The sequence below is a fragment of the Spermophilus citellus genome (assembly GCF_964194105.1).
Source record: "Spermophilus citellus genome assembly, chromosome: 19".
Classification (NCBI taxonomy): domain Eukaryota; kingdom Metazoa; phylum Chordata; class Mammalia; order Rodentia; family Sciuridae; genus Spermophilus; species Spermophilus citellus.
Genome location: NC_138201.1, coordinates 19,930,389 through 19,944,222, shown reverse-complemented (window position 1 = coordinate 19,944,222; position 13,834 = coordinate 19,930,389). Strand labels below are relative to the sequence as shown.

At 38.7% G+C, this 13,834-nt stretch overlaps 1 protein-coding gene and 1 long non-coding RNA gene across 2 annotated transcripts in view; one reads left to right on the top strand and one right to left on the bottom strand.

Annotated features, from left to right (window-relative positions):
- Window positions 1-13,834, bottom strand: part of LOC308638596 — a 91,209-nt gene that overhangs the window by 6,152 nt on the left and 71,223 nt on the right. Inside the window, exon 2 of the long non-coding RNA XR_014019888.1 lies at window positions 5,065-5,120. This is a non-coding gene — a long non-coding RNA (uncharacterized lncRNA). The remainder of the gene's footprint in view (window positions 1-5,064; window positions 5,121-13,834) is intronic.
- The window catches only part of LOC308638593 (uncharacterized protein), a 57,044-nt gene that overhangs the window by 28,335 nt on the left and 14,875 nt on the right, over window positions 1-13,834 (top strand). The gene's annotated exons all lie outside the window — the stretch shown is intronic.

The window sequence follows — 13,834 nt, the reverse complement described above, 5'->3', positions numbered from 1 at the left end:
ACATTGCAAGCAAAATACATTGTGTAGGATATTAAATTTGGGTAAATATTTCTTGTTGGGTGTCTCCTTGGCTCCAAAGACTAACTTCCCCATCACCCAAAAAGAGCCGTCCAATGGTGAGCCCTGCTGGGCTCACATGATCCTTACCCACCAATCAGAAAGCACCCCATGCCAACTGTCAAGCCGCTCAACCATTAAACTGTCATAACTGTCAAACCACCCCCAGCTCTCTAAATATGCAGAGCTGTTCCTCAATAAATGGACATTTTCTCCAATGATGAGCTTTGATCATTCTTTCATTTCTTAAACTGCTGATGAGCAGTATTCCCCATGCATGAAGTGAGGGTCTGTGTTAACCTAGGAAGAACTGGGCTGGGATTGACATTTGTCATCACAGCTACTACCTGCTGAGCTTGAGGGAATTTTGATTTCTTTCGTGATAACTTTCTTCCTCCCAGATTTTCTGCACCTTTCCTACCATCAATGTTCTGTCTCGTATTTCACCCAAGTATATCCCAGTAGGTATCATTATTGAAATCCACATATATTCCTGCTCTTCCTGCAGCTGACCTCTAGAACAAAAATGCAATTTAATGTCTTGGTGAGTGGTTGAAAAGATTCTTCCTTGATCCTCACGCAGGCTGAAGTGTATGTATTTTATTTTTATTGATTTTTAAAAAGAAATCACAGCAGAATGCATTACAATTCTTATTACTGTATACAGCACAATTTTTCTTATCTATGGTTGTATAAATGTATGTTGTCACCAATTCATGTCTTCATACATGTACTTTGGATGATGATGATGATGTCCATCATGTTCCACCATCCTGGCTAACCCCCTGCCCCCTCTTTTTCCCTCCCACCCCTGTTCCCTATCTAGAATTCATCTATTCCTCCCGTGTTCCCCCTCCCTACCCCACTTTGAATCAGCCTCCTCATGTCAGAAAACATTTGGCATTTGTTTTTTGGAGGTTGGCTAACTTCACTTAGCATTATCTTCTCCAATGCCATCCATTTAACTGCAAATGCCATGATTTCATTCTCTTTTATTGCTGAGTAAAATTCCATTGTGTGTGTGTGTGCATCACATTTTTTAATCCATTCACCAACTGAATGGCATCTAGGTTGGCTCCACAGTTTAGCTATTGTGAATTGTGCTGCTATAAACATTGATGTGGCTGTGTCCCTGTAGTATGCTGTTTTTAAGACTTTGGGGTATAAACCGAGGAGTGGGATAGCTGGGTCAAGTGGTGGTTCCATTCCTGGTTTTCCAAGGAGTCTCCATACTGCTTTCCATATTGGCTGCACTAATTTGCAGTCCCATCAGCAATGTATGAATGTGCCTTTTCCCCACATCCTCACCAACACTTACTGCTGCTTGTCTTCATAATAGCTGCCATTCTTACTGGAGTGAGATGATATCTAGAGTAATTTTGATTTGCATTTCTCTAGTTGCTGGAGATGATAAACTTTTCCCCATATATTTGTTGATTGATTGCACATCCCCTTCTGAGAAGTGTCTGTTCAGGTCCTTGGCCCATTTTTTTATTGGGTTATTTGAGTTTTTTTGCTTGTTTGTTTTATGGTGCTTGGCTTTTTGAGTTCTTTATATACTCTTGAGATTAGTGCTCTAATGCGTGAGGGGTAAAAATTGGCTCCCAGGATGTAGGCTCTCTGTTCACCTCACTGTTTCTTTTGATGAGAAGAAACTTTTTTAGTTGGACTCCATCCCATTTGGTGATTCTTGGTTTTAATTCTTGTGCTATAGGAGTCTTACTAAAGAAGTTTTTGCTTCATCCCACATGATGGAGATTAGGGCCTACTTTTTCTTCTCAGAGTCTGTGGTTTAATTCCTAGGTCCTTGATCTACTTTGAGTTTTGTGCATGGTGAGAGTTAGGGGTTTAATTTCATTTTTTTTTTTTTTTTTACATATGGATTTCCAGTTTTCCCAGCACCAATTGTTGAAGATGCTATTCTTTCTCCAGTGCATGTTTTTGGCCCCTTTGTCTAATATAAGATAATTGTAATTTTGTGGGTTGGTCTCTGTGTCCTCTATTCTATACCATTGGTCTACCAGTCTGTTTTGGTACCAATACCATGCTGTTTTTGTTACTATTGCTCTGTAGTATAGTTTAAGTTCTGGTATACTGATGTTCCTGCTTAGAATTGCTTTAGCTATTCTGGGTCTCTTATTTTTTTTGGATGAATTTCATGATTGTTTTTTCTATTTCTATGAGGAATGCCATTGGTATTTTGATCAGAATTGAATTGAACCTGTATAGTGCTTTTGGTAGTATGGTCATGTTACTAATAGTAATTCTGCCTATCCAAGAACAAGGTAGATCTTTCCATCTTCTAAAGTCTTCTTTGATTTCTCTCTTTAGGTTCTGTAGTTTCTATTGAATAGATCTTTCACCTCTTAAGTGGATTCCCAAGTATTTTTTGAGATTATTTTAAATGGAGTAGTTTTCCTCATTTCCTTGTCAGAGGATTTGTCACTGAAATACAGAAATGACTTTGATTTATGGGTGTTGATTTTATAACCTGCTACTTTGCTGAATTCATTTATTAGTTCTAGAAGTTTTCTGATGGAGCTTTTTGGGTCTTCTAGGTATAGAATCATGTGGTTGGCAAATAGTGCTAGTTTAAGTTCTTCTTTTCTATATTGTATCCCTTTAATTTCTTTCATCTGTCTAATTGCTCTGGCCAGTGTTTCAATAACTATGTTGAAAGAAGTGGTGAAAGAGGGCAGCCCTGTCTTGTCCAGCTTTTAGAGGGAATGCCTTTATTTTTTCTCCATTTAGAATTATGTTGGCTGAGCTTAGCATAGATAGCCTTTATGATGTTGAGATAGGTTCCTGTTATCCCTAGGTTTTCTAGTGTTTTGAACATAAAAGGGTGCTGTATTTTGTCAAATGCTTTTTCTGCATTTATTGAGATGATCATATGATTCTTATTTTTTTTAAGTCTATTGATGTGATGAATTACATTCATTGATTTCTGTATTTTGAGCCAACCTTGCATCACTGGGATGAATCCCACTTGATCATCATGCACAATCTTTCTGATAAGATTTTTTTATTCTATTTGCCAGAATTTTGTTGAATTTTTGCATATACATTCATTAGAGATATTGGTTTAAAGTTTTCTTTCTTTGTGTCCTTGCCTTGGTTGGCACCCATTATCTTTCAGAGCTTGATATACATTGTTTCAGGATTTTTTATCTTTCAGGGTCTGTGTTGAAAAATCTGTTATCCTAATTGGTTTTCCCCTATATGTAATATGATTCCTTTCTCTTGGAGCTTTTAAAATTCTCTCCTTATTCTGCATGTTGGGCATTTTTATTTTAATGTGCCTTGGTGTGGGTCTGTTGTGATTTTGTTCCTTTGGTGTCCTGTAAGCTCCTTGAATTTGGATTTCCAATTCTTCATGTTTGGAAAGATTTCTGGTATCTTTTCTTTGAATAGATTGTTCATTCCTTTGGTTTGGACTCTATGCCTTCCTCTATCCTGATAACTCTTAAATTTGTTCTTTTTATGCTATCCCATATTTGTTGAGTGTTCTGCTTGTGGTTTCTTGCCATGATCACTGTGTGGTCCATGTTCTCTTCAAGGTTATTTATTTTATCTTCATTGTCTGATGTTGTGTCTTCCAAGTGGTCTACTCTGTTGGTAATGCTTTAATTTGAGCTTTTAATTTGTTGTTTGTTTCATTTCAAGGATCTCTGTTTGGTTTGATTCTAGAACCTCTATCTCCCTGCCAGTTGGGCAGCTGTTCAGTGTGACCAGGGCACACCCACCTGGTGTGAGCCTGGCTGTGAGAGGTCCTACAGTGGGGAACTGCTAAGTGAGAGGGGATGGGAATAAAGTTTGGAGCCCTACAGAGAGATCAGGAGCTGGGAATTCTCCAGGCAAAAGAGGGAGACAATACTGGGTGCTCCAGTCAGACGAGTGGTCCCAAAAAGAGACCCGTGAGGTGCAATCTCTCTGCAGGGACTGGCGGGTAGCACTACTCGCTTCCAGACACCCTACACCAGGAACAGACTTCCCACCCTGATTACATACACAATCCAGAGACACCAGCTTCAAACAGACGACCTCATCTATTGGATGAGAAGACAAACAGAAAAGAAATGGATCTCTAAAGCTAGCAACAACCCTGGTTTCTTCTTTTTGTTTTCTGTTCTGCCCCTCTATTCTCCCACCTCACATCCCCAACATAAGTGAAACCAGGAACTTTGCATGAAATAGGACGCCTGAGTCATCTGTATAATATAATATAGAGGTATTGTATAGCCCTTTTGTTTTTTCTTCATTTTTCTTCCCCCCCCCATTTGACATCCTGTATTTTAACTACTATTATATTTAGATAATGTACAAAAATGTTGGATTCAATTATTGAGACTAAACTGTAAATGTCTTAATAGCAACAATTTTTCATATGCATTATATTGTTGATATTGGGATCAGTTAATATGGTCCTTCCCCACCAAGGAGGGATCTTGGAACCCTATAAGAGCACTACAAACCTATAGAGTAACAACATCTCAGACCCACGAGTGGAAGTGTATTTTAAACAGTGTTTTGTACATTAAAGTTTTAGGGTTTTTGGTGGTAATTGGAAGTTTTGGCTCATCATGGTTTTAGAGGTTCATTCCAGTCACTAACACCATAGCTTTGGGTCATAGCTGAGGCAGAGTATCAGGATGGAAGGGTGTGACAAAGGAAATCAGTTCAGAACATGATTGCCACAGAGCCAAGAGAGGATGCCGTTAAACAGGGACGTTACATAAACTCCAAAGGCAGACCCCAGGAAACTACTTCCTCCAGACACAACCCATCTTCCTAATTATAACTCCCAGTTGATGCGTATCAGTGGATTTGTTTGTTGTGCTCATAATCTAACCATTTCACCTCTGAGCAGTCTTGCACAATTTCATACATGAACCTTTGGGGGAAACCTCATGTCTTACCCATAATACCATCTCGTTTAATTGCACTTTATGGAACTGGACAGGAAAAGTAAAATTGATATTTTCTAGCATCAGAAAAGTCCAGTACCTTGGTTCTTTAGTCCATCTGTCAAGTTTTTGTGCCTTTCAATTTTGCATTACCACCTGGAAATAGAAATCACAAATGAGGCAAAAGCCACAGTAGTCAGTGGAATGCATAAACATGGGTCCATTTCCTGTTAATTATGCAATGTGGTTCTTTCCATTGCAGCATGTTCTTAGAAGAACATTACATTGAGATCAATTTCACTCCTCAGTATCTCCTGGCCCTCACTGATTCCCTTCCTTTATCTTAATGTTTTATCTTCTATTTTCAAAAGATGCCTTTTTTCTTTTCCATTCATTCCACCTATGAGATTAAACATACAACACTAATTGTTGTAGGTCTGGCTTATTGGAGTTAACATACTGCTCCCAAATTGCATCCATTTTCTTGCCAACAGTTGACTTTACTCTTTGTGGTTGAATAAATCCCCATTGTGTATGGACACCACATTTTCTTTATCCCTTCATCAGTTAATGCACACCTGGCCAGATCTCATAACTTAGCCATTGTAAATCGTGTGGGGGTAAGCATGGGAATGGTTAGTGTGTGGGGTCTTTAATTCTTTGAAATATATACTGAGGAGTGATCTCATGGATTAGCTGTATTATCTAACTCCAGTTTCTAGTTGTCTAAGGAAATCACATAATGATCTCCGTCCTGGCTGTACCAGTTCACTCCCACCCACATTAGATAAGGGTTTCCTTTTCCCTACATTCTTGACAGCACTGGTGGTGGTTTTGACTCTAGATGATGGCTCTTCCGACTACAGTGAGGCAAAATCTCAGGAGACAGTTGATCTGCATTTCTGAGATGCCGAAAGATGTTGAAATGTTCCCACAAAATTGTTGGTCATTTTAACTTCTTTGAGAAGCTTCTGGGGTTTTTTTGTTGTTGTTGTTTTTTTTTTTTTTTTTGTCCAAGTGTTGAATGGGTTAATTTGTATTTTATTTTCATGTTGATTTCTTAAATATATATAGACATTTCAGAGTGTGTGAGTGTGTGTCAGAGAGACAGAGATTTGAGAGAGACAGAGATGTGAGATGAGACAGAGATTTGAGAGAGATGAGACAGAGACAGAGACAGACATTTCAGAGGGAGACAGAGATAGAGACACATTTCAGAGAGAGACAGAGAGACATTTCAGAGAGATATTTCAGAGAGGGAGACATTTCAGAGAGACAGAGAGATGGAGACAGAGGGAGAAATTTCAGAGGGAGCAGAGAGTGACAGACATTTCAGAGAGAGACACAGAGACTAAAAGAGACATTTCAGAGAGACAGACAGACACATTTCAGAGATTTGAGAGACAGATGGAGACAAAGGGAGATATTTCAGAGGGAGACAGAGTGACAGACATTTCAGAGAAAGATATTTCAGAGAGAGTGATTTGAGAGAGAGATTTGAGAGATTTCAGAAACAGATATTTCTGAGACAGATTTCAGAGAGAGCTCTCTGAAATGTAGCTTGCTCTCTCTCTGAAATCTATATATAAATATACTATATATTTCATATATATATTTCAGATATTAATCATTTGTTAGAGTAGTAAATGGCAAAATTTCTCTTTCAGTATGTTGTCTCTTTATGCTGTTATTCTCCCCTTGGCTGTGCATAGCCATAACCAGTATTGGTCCTTGATATTATTTGCTGTGCTCTGAGTATGTTTTAGAGTCACTGCCTCTCCCCAAGGCCCTCACAGGCAATGGCAGCTGGGATCCCCTGCGTGGAGTGAGGTGGCTGTAAAATAAAGCTCAGCAAAGGAAGGCAACAGTGCCACATGACACAGGAAGTAACTGTAGAAAGTGGAGATGGGATGGCTCTTAGGGGTCGAGCTTCCACACTGGAAGGGGAGCATGAGAGTCCAGGTTTGGTTTATTCACATGGGGGAACAGCAAAGGCTTTGCCATAGAATGTTCTTTGACCACTTAAGGTAGGAGGTGGGCTGTCCAGGCCCAATGGGTGATGCCCAACTCCAGGGCCACCAGAGCAGCCTCCCTGGCCCAGCAAAGACTTAGGTCCCTGCTCTGCATAATCCATTAAGTGGGAGGAGCCACGAAATCGCTTGCAAACCCAAACCAGAATCCCCTGGGCTCAGGGTAGCTCCCCACACCTGCCTACTCCAGTGCTTCCCTGAGGTTTTATTTTATCAATTTTAAAGTTCTGGGGTGTATTCTCTGGTCTTCAGTCCAGTTGACATTGACCTGTGAATATTCCATTTTCCCAGCACAACTTGTTAACGAGGATTTCTTCTCTCCATACTTTGGAACCTTTGTCAATAATCAACTGAAGTAAATTCTGTAGGTCTCTGTAGCTTGTATCGTCTCCCTGGTCTCTCTGTCTCTTCCCAGAAGGACTCTTTCTCTCCCTATGGTGCGGTCATAGAATTTGAAGTCGGGAATAGTGAGGGCTCTGGGTTGACGATCTACAGAATTTACAGGGTTCCAGAACTACTGCTTCCTTTTCTGGGGTTTTATTATTTTTGTAAATTTGCTTGTAGTGCTATTTCTTATCTTTGCTAAGACTTGTGATGAATCATTTTAAGTTATTTGAAATAGAATGAATTTTCTAATGTATTTCTCAATAGATTTATTATTTTGGCCAAAGGTTTTGATTATTTATTTGTTTATTCTGCAACTTTTCTGAACTTGTCCATCAGCTCTAAAATTCTTCTGGTGAGAACTGTACAATTTTCTAAAGTTTAAATCATAATTTGCAAACAGAGACAAATTGTCTTTTTAAATTATTTATTTGCAGATGAACTTTATTTTTATGTGGTGCTGAGGATTGAACCCAGTGCCTCACTCATGCAAGGCAAGCCCTTTACCACTGAGCTACAGCCCCAACCCCTTTCTTTACTATTTGTAACATTTTATATCTGCTTCTCTATAGAATAATTTGAGAAGCATTATGTTAATTCCTTCTTAATGATCCAGTATTTAGTATTAAATTCCTGTTGTATAGAACTGTTTTATTTTTTTGAAGGTTTCATATTACTGCTGCAATTGCATTCTTTTTTTAAAATAATTTTTTGAGGACCTTTATTATTTCTTTTATACATGACAATAGTGAAATGCATTATATTCATAATTATCCATTCACACTACAGTTCTTCATAACTCTGTATATAAAGTACGTTCATAGCAAATTATGCCATTATACATGAGCTCTTGATTTTTGCATTACAATTTTTAATACACCTTTATAATACAATTTATCATATCTGTTTTTATATAAGGTATGCCGACACCAAATTCAAATCTTCATATGCGAATTTTGTATAATGATGAGCATATCCTTCCACCATCCTTGCTATTCCCCTTCTCCCTCCCTTTCCCTCCCACCCCTATTCCCTACCTAGAGGTAATCTTCCTCCCCACCCAACTTTGAGTTACCCCCTTATATCAGAGAAAACATTTGGCATTTGTTTGGGATTGGCTAACTTCACTTACCATTATCTTCTCCAACAGCATCCATTTACCTGCAAATGCCATGATTTTGTTCTTTTTTAGTGCCGAGTAATATTCCATTGTGTATAAATGCCACATTTTTTAATCCATTCATCCACTGAAGGACATCTAGGTAGGTTCTATAGTTTAGCTATTGTGAATTGCACCGCTATAAACATTGATGTGGCTGTGTCCCTGTAGTATGCTGTTTTTAGGTCCATTGGGTATAGTTCAAGAAGACGGATAGCTGGATCAAATGGTGGTTCCATTCCCAGCTTTCCAAGGAATCTCCATACTGCTTTCCAAATTTGTTGCACTAGTTTGCAGTCCCACCAGTAATGTATGAGTGTACCTTTTCCTCACCAACACTTATTGTCTTCATAATAGCTGCCATTCTGACTGGAGTGAGATGGAATCTTGGAGTAGTTTTGATTTGCATTTCTCTGACTGCTAGAGATGATGAGCATTTTTACCTATATTGATTGTATATCCTCTTAGAAATGTCTGTTCAGGTCCTTGGCCCATTTATTGATTGGATTATTTGGTTGTTTGGTACTTATCTTGTTGAGCTCTTTATATATACTAGAGATTAGAGCTCTATCTGATGTGTGAGAGGTAAAAAAAAAAAAAAAAAACTGTTCCCAGGATGTAGGTTCCCTGTTCACCTCACAGATTATTTCTTTTGCTGAGAAAAAAACTTTAGTATGAATCTATCCTATTTGTTGATTCTTGGTTTTAATTCTTGTGCTATAGGTGAAAGACCTTTATTATTTTTTAAATTCATTTTTTTAAATGTGGTGCTGAGGATTAAACCCAAGGCCTCATATATGCTAGGCAAGTGCTCTACCACTGAGCCATAACCCCAGTCCTGCTTTTTATTTTTATTTTGGGTTTGTCAATCTACCTGCTTCAATTTTGGTAGATAATATACACTTATGCATTTAATCGTTTCTTCTAGATTTTCCAATGTACTTCAATATTCCAGTAGTCCCTGATAATCCTCTGAATTACATTGGTTTCTTTAGGAAGAGCTCCACTTTCCTGATTTTAAAAATTCAATCTTCTTTTTGATTTGCTTTGTCTAAAGGTTTTTTTTTTTCATTTCATTTCAAAGAACCAACTGTTTCTTCATCAGTCATTTGTATTATTCTTTCATTCTCCATTTTCTTAATTTTATTTCTGATTTTTATTCTTCCCTTGTACTAATTTATGGAATAGTTTACCTTTGTGTTTTTAATAAGGATGAGGTTTTTTTGTAGTATTTTGCATTTTTCTTGCTGTTGCTTTCTTATTTCAGGCTATAATGGCCTGATAACATACAAGGCATGAAGTCTCCATGTTCATATTTGTTAGATCATATCTAAGGTCATAAATGACTTCCTATTTTGGAGATAGTTTCATCAACAGGTGGCAATAAAATGTAATTAGCTAAAGTATCATAGATATTTGTTATGTCCATTTTTTTGTATACTGTGCTTTAACTACAGGTCCGTTTTTTTATTCTAAAATGAGGGCTGATTTTGTAGCAGAAAGGTAAATGTGGGCACGTATAATCAGTTTCACATGATTTCAGGAATTTAGATTTAAAAATGGTGGCAAATCTGTTGGCACTGGATTTTGAGAGGGTGGAGTTGGTAATACAATGATCAAACTGAAAGATGATAACTGGGTTTGATGACTCACACCTGTGATTCCAGGGAGGCAGGAGGATTGCGAGTTCAAAGCCAGCCTCAGCAGTCAAGTGGTATCCTAAACAACTTGCCAAGATCCTGTGTCCAAGTAAAATATGTTTTAAAAAGCTGGGGTTGTGCCTAAGTGGAGAAGTGCTGGGTTCAATTCCTGGTCCAAAAAATTACAATGATTGTGTAAATTGTAATTTTTCATAAGCACAATGTGCGTTATTCTTAAAGGCAATCTGAAAATAGCATGTCAGGTTTCTCTATGTGCCACTTATGTGCCAGGATTTGGTTTGCTCCTATAGATGGGCAACCTTACTCTTATCTCACACAGCTTACTGTCCTTGGGTTGTTTCTGTTTTGTCTTCCCGGCCCGATCTTGTATCTAGGTGTGGTAGGTACAAATGCGGGGATGAGGGAGATCCACTCTGGGCTAATGCAAGAGTAAGGAGACTAGAAAGCCCCTGGGACTGAATGCCTTCCGAGATTGAGGACACTGATCAGCAGAGAAATGAGGTTTGGGTTTGACACACAGGCAAATCTACAGAAAGTAGGTGTAAAACAGGATAAGGTTGTGGTCAACCACTTGGTGTTCTTAGCTTGTGTCAAGAAACTAACTATAATAGTATAGTGTTACTTAAGATAGGAGAAAATATCATTTTAATAATAAATGGTATAAAACAATGGACATGAAGGAGGGACATAAGAAAGTCTTTTAAAAAGAAATAACCAATATTAGTGAGGTACATTTGTGCTAGGGATGTGGCTCAGTGGTACAGAAGTTGCCTTGCTTGTGCAAGTACCCGGTTTTAATCTTCAATTTTTTAATAGGGATTAAAAGAAATACGTTTTTTAAAATTTTATTTATTCTAATTTGATACATCATGCAGAATGCAATTCAGCTAATATTATACTAATAGAGCACGTTTTTTTCATGTCTCTGGTTGTATACAAAGTAGAGTCACATCATCTGTTTTAATAAATGTACGAAAGATAATGATATCCATCTCGTTCCACAGTCTTTCCTACTTCCTTATCTCCTCTGCCCTATCTAAAGTTCGTCTATTTCTCCCATGCTCCCTTCCATCCCCACTATGAATTAGCCTTTTTATATCAGAGAAAAGTTTCAGTATTTGTCTTATTGGGATTGGCTAACTTCACTTAGCATCATCTTCTCTAACTCCATCCATTTACCTGCAAGTGTCATGATTTTATTCTTTTATTGCTGTGTAATATTCCATTGTGTATATGTAACACATTTTCTTTAAAGATGCATCCACTGAAGGGCATCTAGGTTGGCTTCGCAGTTTATTGTGAATTGTACTGCTGTAAACATTGATGTGGCTGTGTCTCTGTAGTATGCTATTTTTAAGTCTTTTGGGTATAATCCTAGAAGAGGGACAGCTGGGTCAAATGGTTGTTCCATTCCTAACTTTCCAAGGAATCTTACTGCTTTCCATATTGGCTGCACCAATTTGCAGTCCCACGAGCAATGTATGAGTGTACCTTTTCCCCCACATCCTCGCCAACAGTATTGGTGTTTGTCTTCATAATAGCTGCCCTTCTGACTGGAGTGAGATGATAACTTAGTTGTAAGTTCTGTGTTTAATTCATTTCTGTGCATACAGATGCCAAGGTGTTCATAATTCATTAAAAAAATATATCATCTCCAGTGAAGTTCTGACTTTTCTTGTGTGTTTTTTGAGTTTATTTCTAGGTTTTCATTCCACTAATCTCACCTTTTGAGTTACTGTAAGTTCATAGTAAATCTCAGCATCAGATATTTCAGTCCTGTAACCTTCTTCTACAGAATTGTTGACCACTCTGTTTGCCTGCCTTCTCCATATATCCTTTGGAAGCAATTTTTTAATTTTGTGCAACAGGTTGTTAGGATTTTATCATGGTTGTGTTTAATTCATTTATTAGAGTTGTAGATGACTAATATATTAATATTGAATGCTCCTTTCTATGTTTGGTAGTTGTAGGGTCCCCCAATTTACAGAAAGTTGATCAGCAGTATAAATGACATTCTGGGACTTATAAGTGGCATCAGAATTAGGTGAAAGACTGCAAGTTTGAGACATGAACTAGTGACATTTGTGCCAACCAGTGCAAACAATATGTTCTTTTTAAAAATATTTTTTAGTTGTTGATGTACTTTTATTCTTTATTTATATGTGGTGCTGAGGATCAGACCTGGTGCCTCACACATGCTAGGCAAGTGCTCTGCCACTGAGCCACAACTTCAATTTGATTTTCTGCAAATTCACACATTTTCTTCTTGAAAAATAAATTTTAAAGGACATTGTAATCCCAAAAGCCAACGGTGTGACCCCGGAGATCCAGGCTGTCTGATTCGCGCGGCCTGCCCCGCGGCTACAGAAGGCGTAGCGCCGCAGAGAAGGGATTAACTAGTAAGCAGGGAGATAAGTGGTTGTGACAAAGTGGAATCCTGCCAGCCAAGCCCGCACTGACCCCCGGGCTGAGTACGGGATTTCAGACGGGGAAGGAAGCGGTACAGTTCTATCCCCCACAAGGGAAACAAAACAATAGAGTGCCGGGGTTCCCAATGACCACCCTCCACACCCAAAAAACGGCAGGCCCAGAGTACAGTGTGAACTGCCGAGAACCATCACTCAGGGGAAATCTGGACTAGCAGGAGAAACCAAGACTAGCAGGAGAAACCAGGGGACTAGAGGCAAGGCCCTCGCAACTGGGCAGCTGGAAACTGCAGGCCCGCCAGCGACAGTTCACCCACTGCCCGCGTAACTGCGGTAGGAGAACGCCCGCCCGCTGGCGACTGATCACCTGCCCGCGGCCTGTGATACTGGGCAGCTGGAGACTGCCCACCTGCCGCGACCGGGAGCTGAAGCCAGACAGACAGTCCAGTCATACCCCCCCTTTAGGGCACCCCGGCAAGGAGACTGGGGCCCATCATAGCAGACTAGTGTCGTCACTGGAGGTCAGACGTCGGAATTCCTTCCCAGCGGAATCCACGTTAGCAGGCATAGTTCAACAACACAAAGGAGAGACATCAGAGTAATACAGAAACAAAACAAATCTATAGAAGAGAGCAGAAACACGAAAATCAAATAGAGCTGGAAAGTAACGTGGACAACATGAGAAAAGAAGGGAAAAAAGGATTACAAACAATGCAAGACAACTCAATTCTACAGGAGGACATAGAAACATCAGAAACAGGGATAGGGAAAGAACTGAAGGCATACCTAACTCGAATGGAAAGGAATATTAGAGAAGACATGAGAAAGCAAGTCCAAGAAATAAAAGTATATTTTGAAAGTGAATTAAACAAACAAAACAAATTCAAATGGCAAATAACGAGCTCTATCAGGAGATAGGGATCTTAAAAAAAATCAAACAATAATCCTAGAATTGCAGGAAACTATAAACCAAATTAAAAACTCAAACAAGAATATTACAAATAGACTTGATCAAGTAGAAGTCAGAATATCAGACAATGAAGACAAGGTTTATCAACTTGAAAAGAATATAGTCAACACAGAAAAGATGCTTAAATCCCATGAGCAATCTATTCAAGAGATATGGGATGTCATAAAAAAACCAAATCTGAGAGTCATAGGGATAGAAGAAGGCACAGAGATTCAAACCAAAGGAATGGACAGCATATTA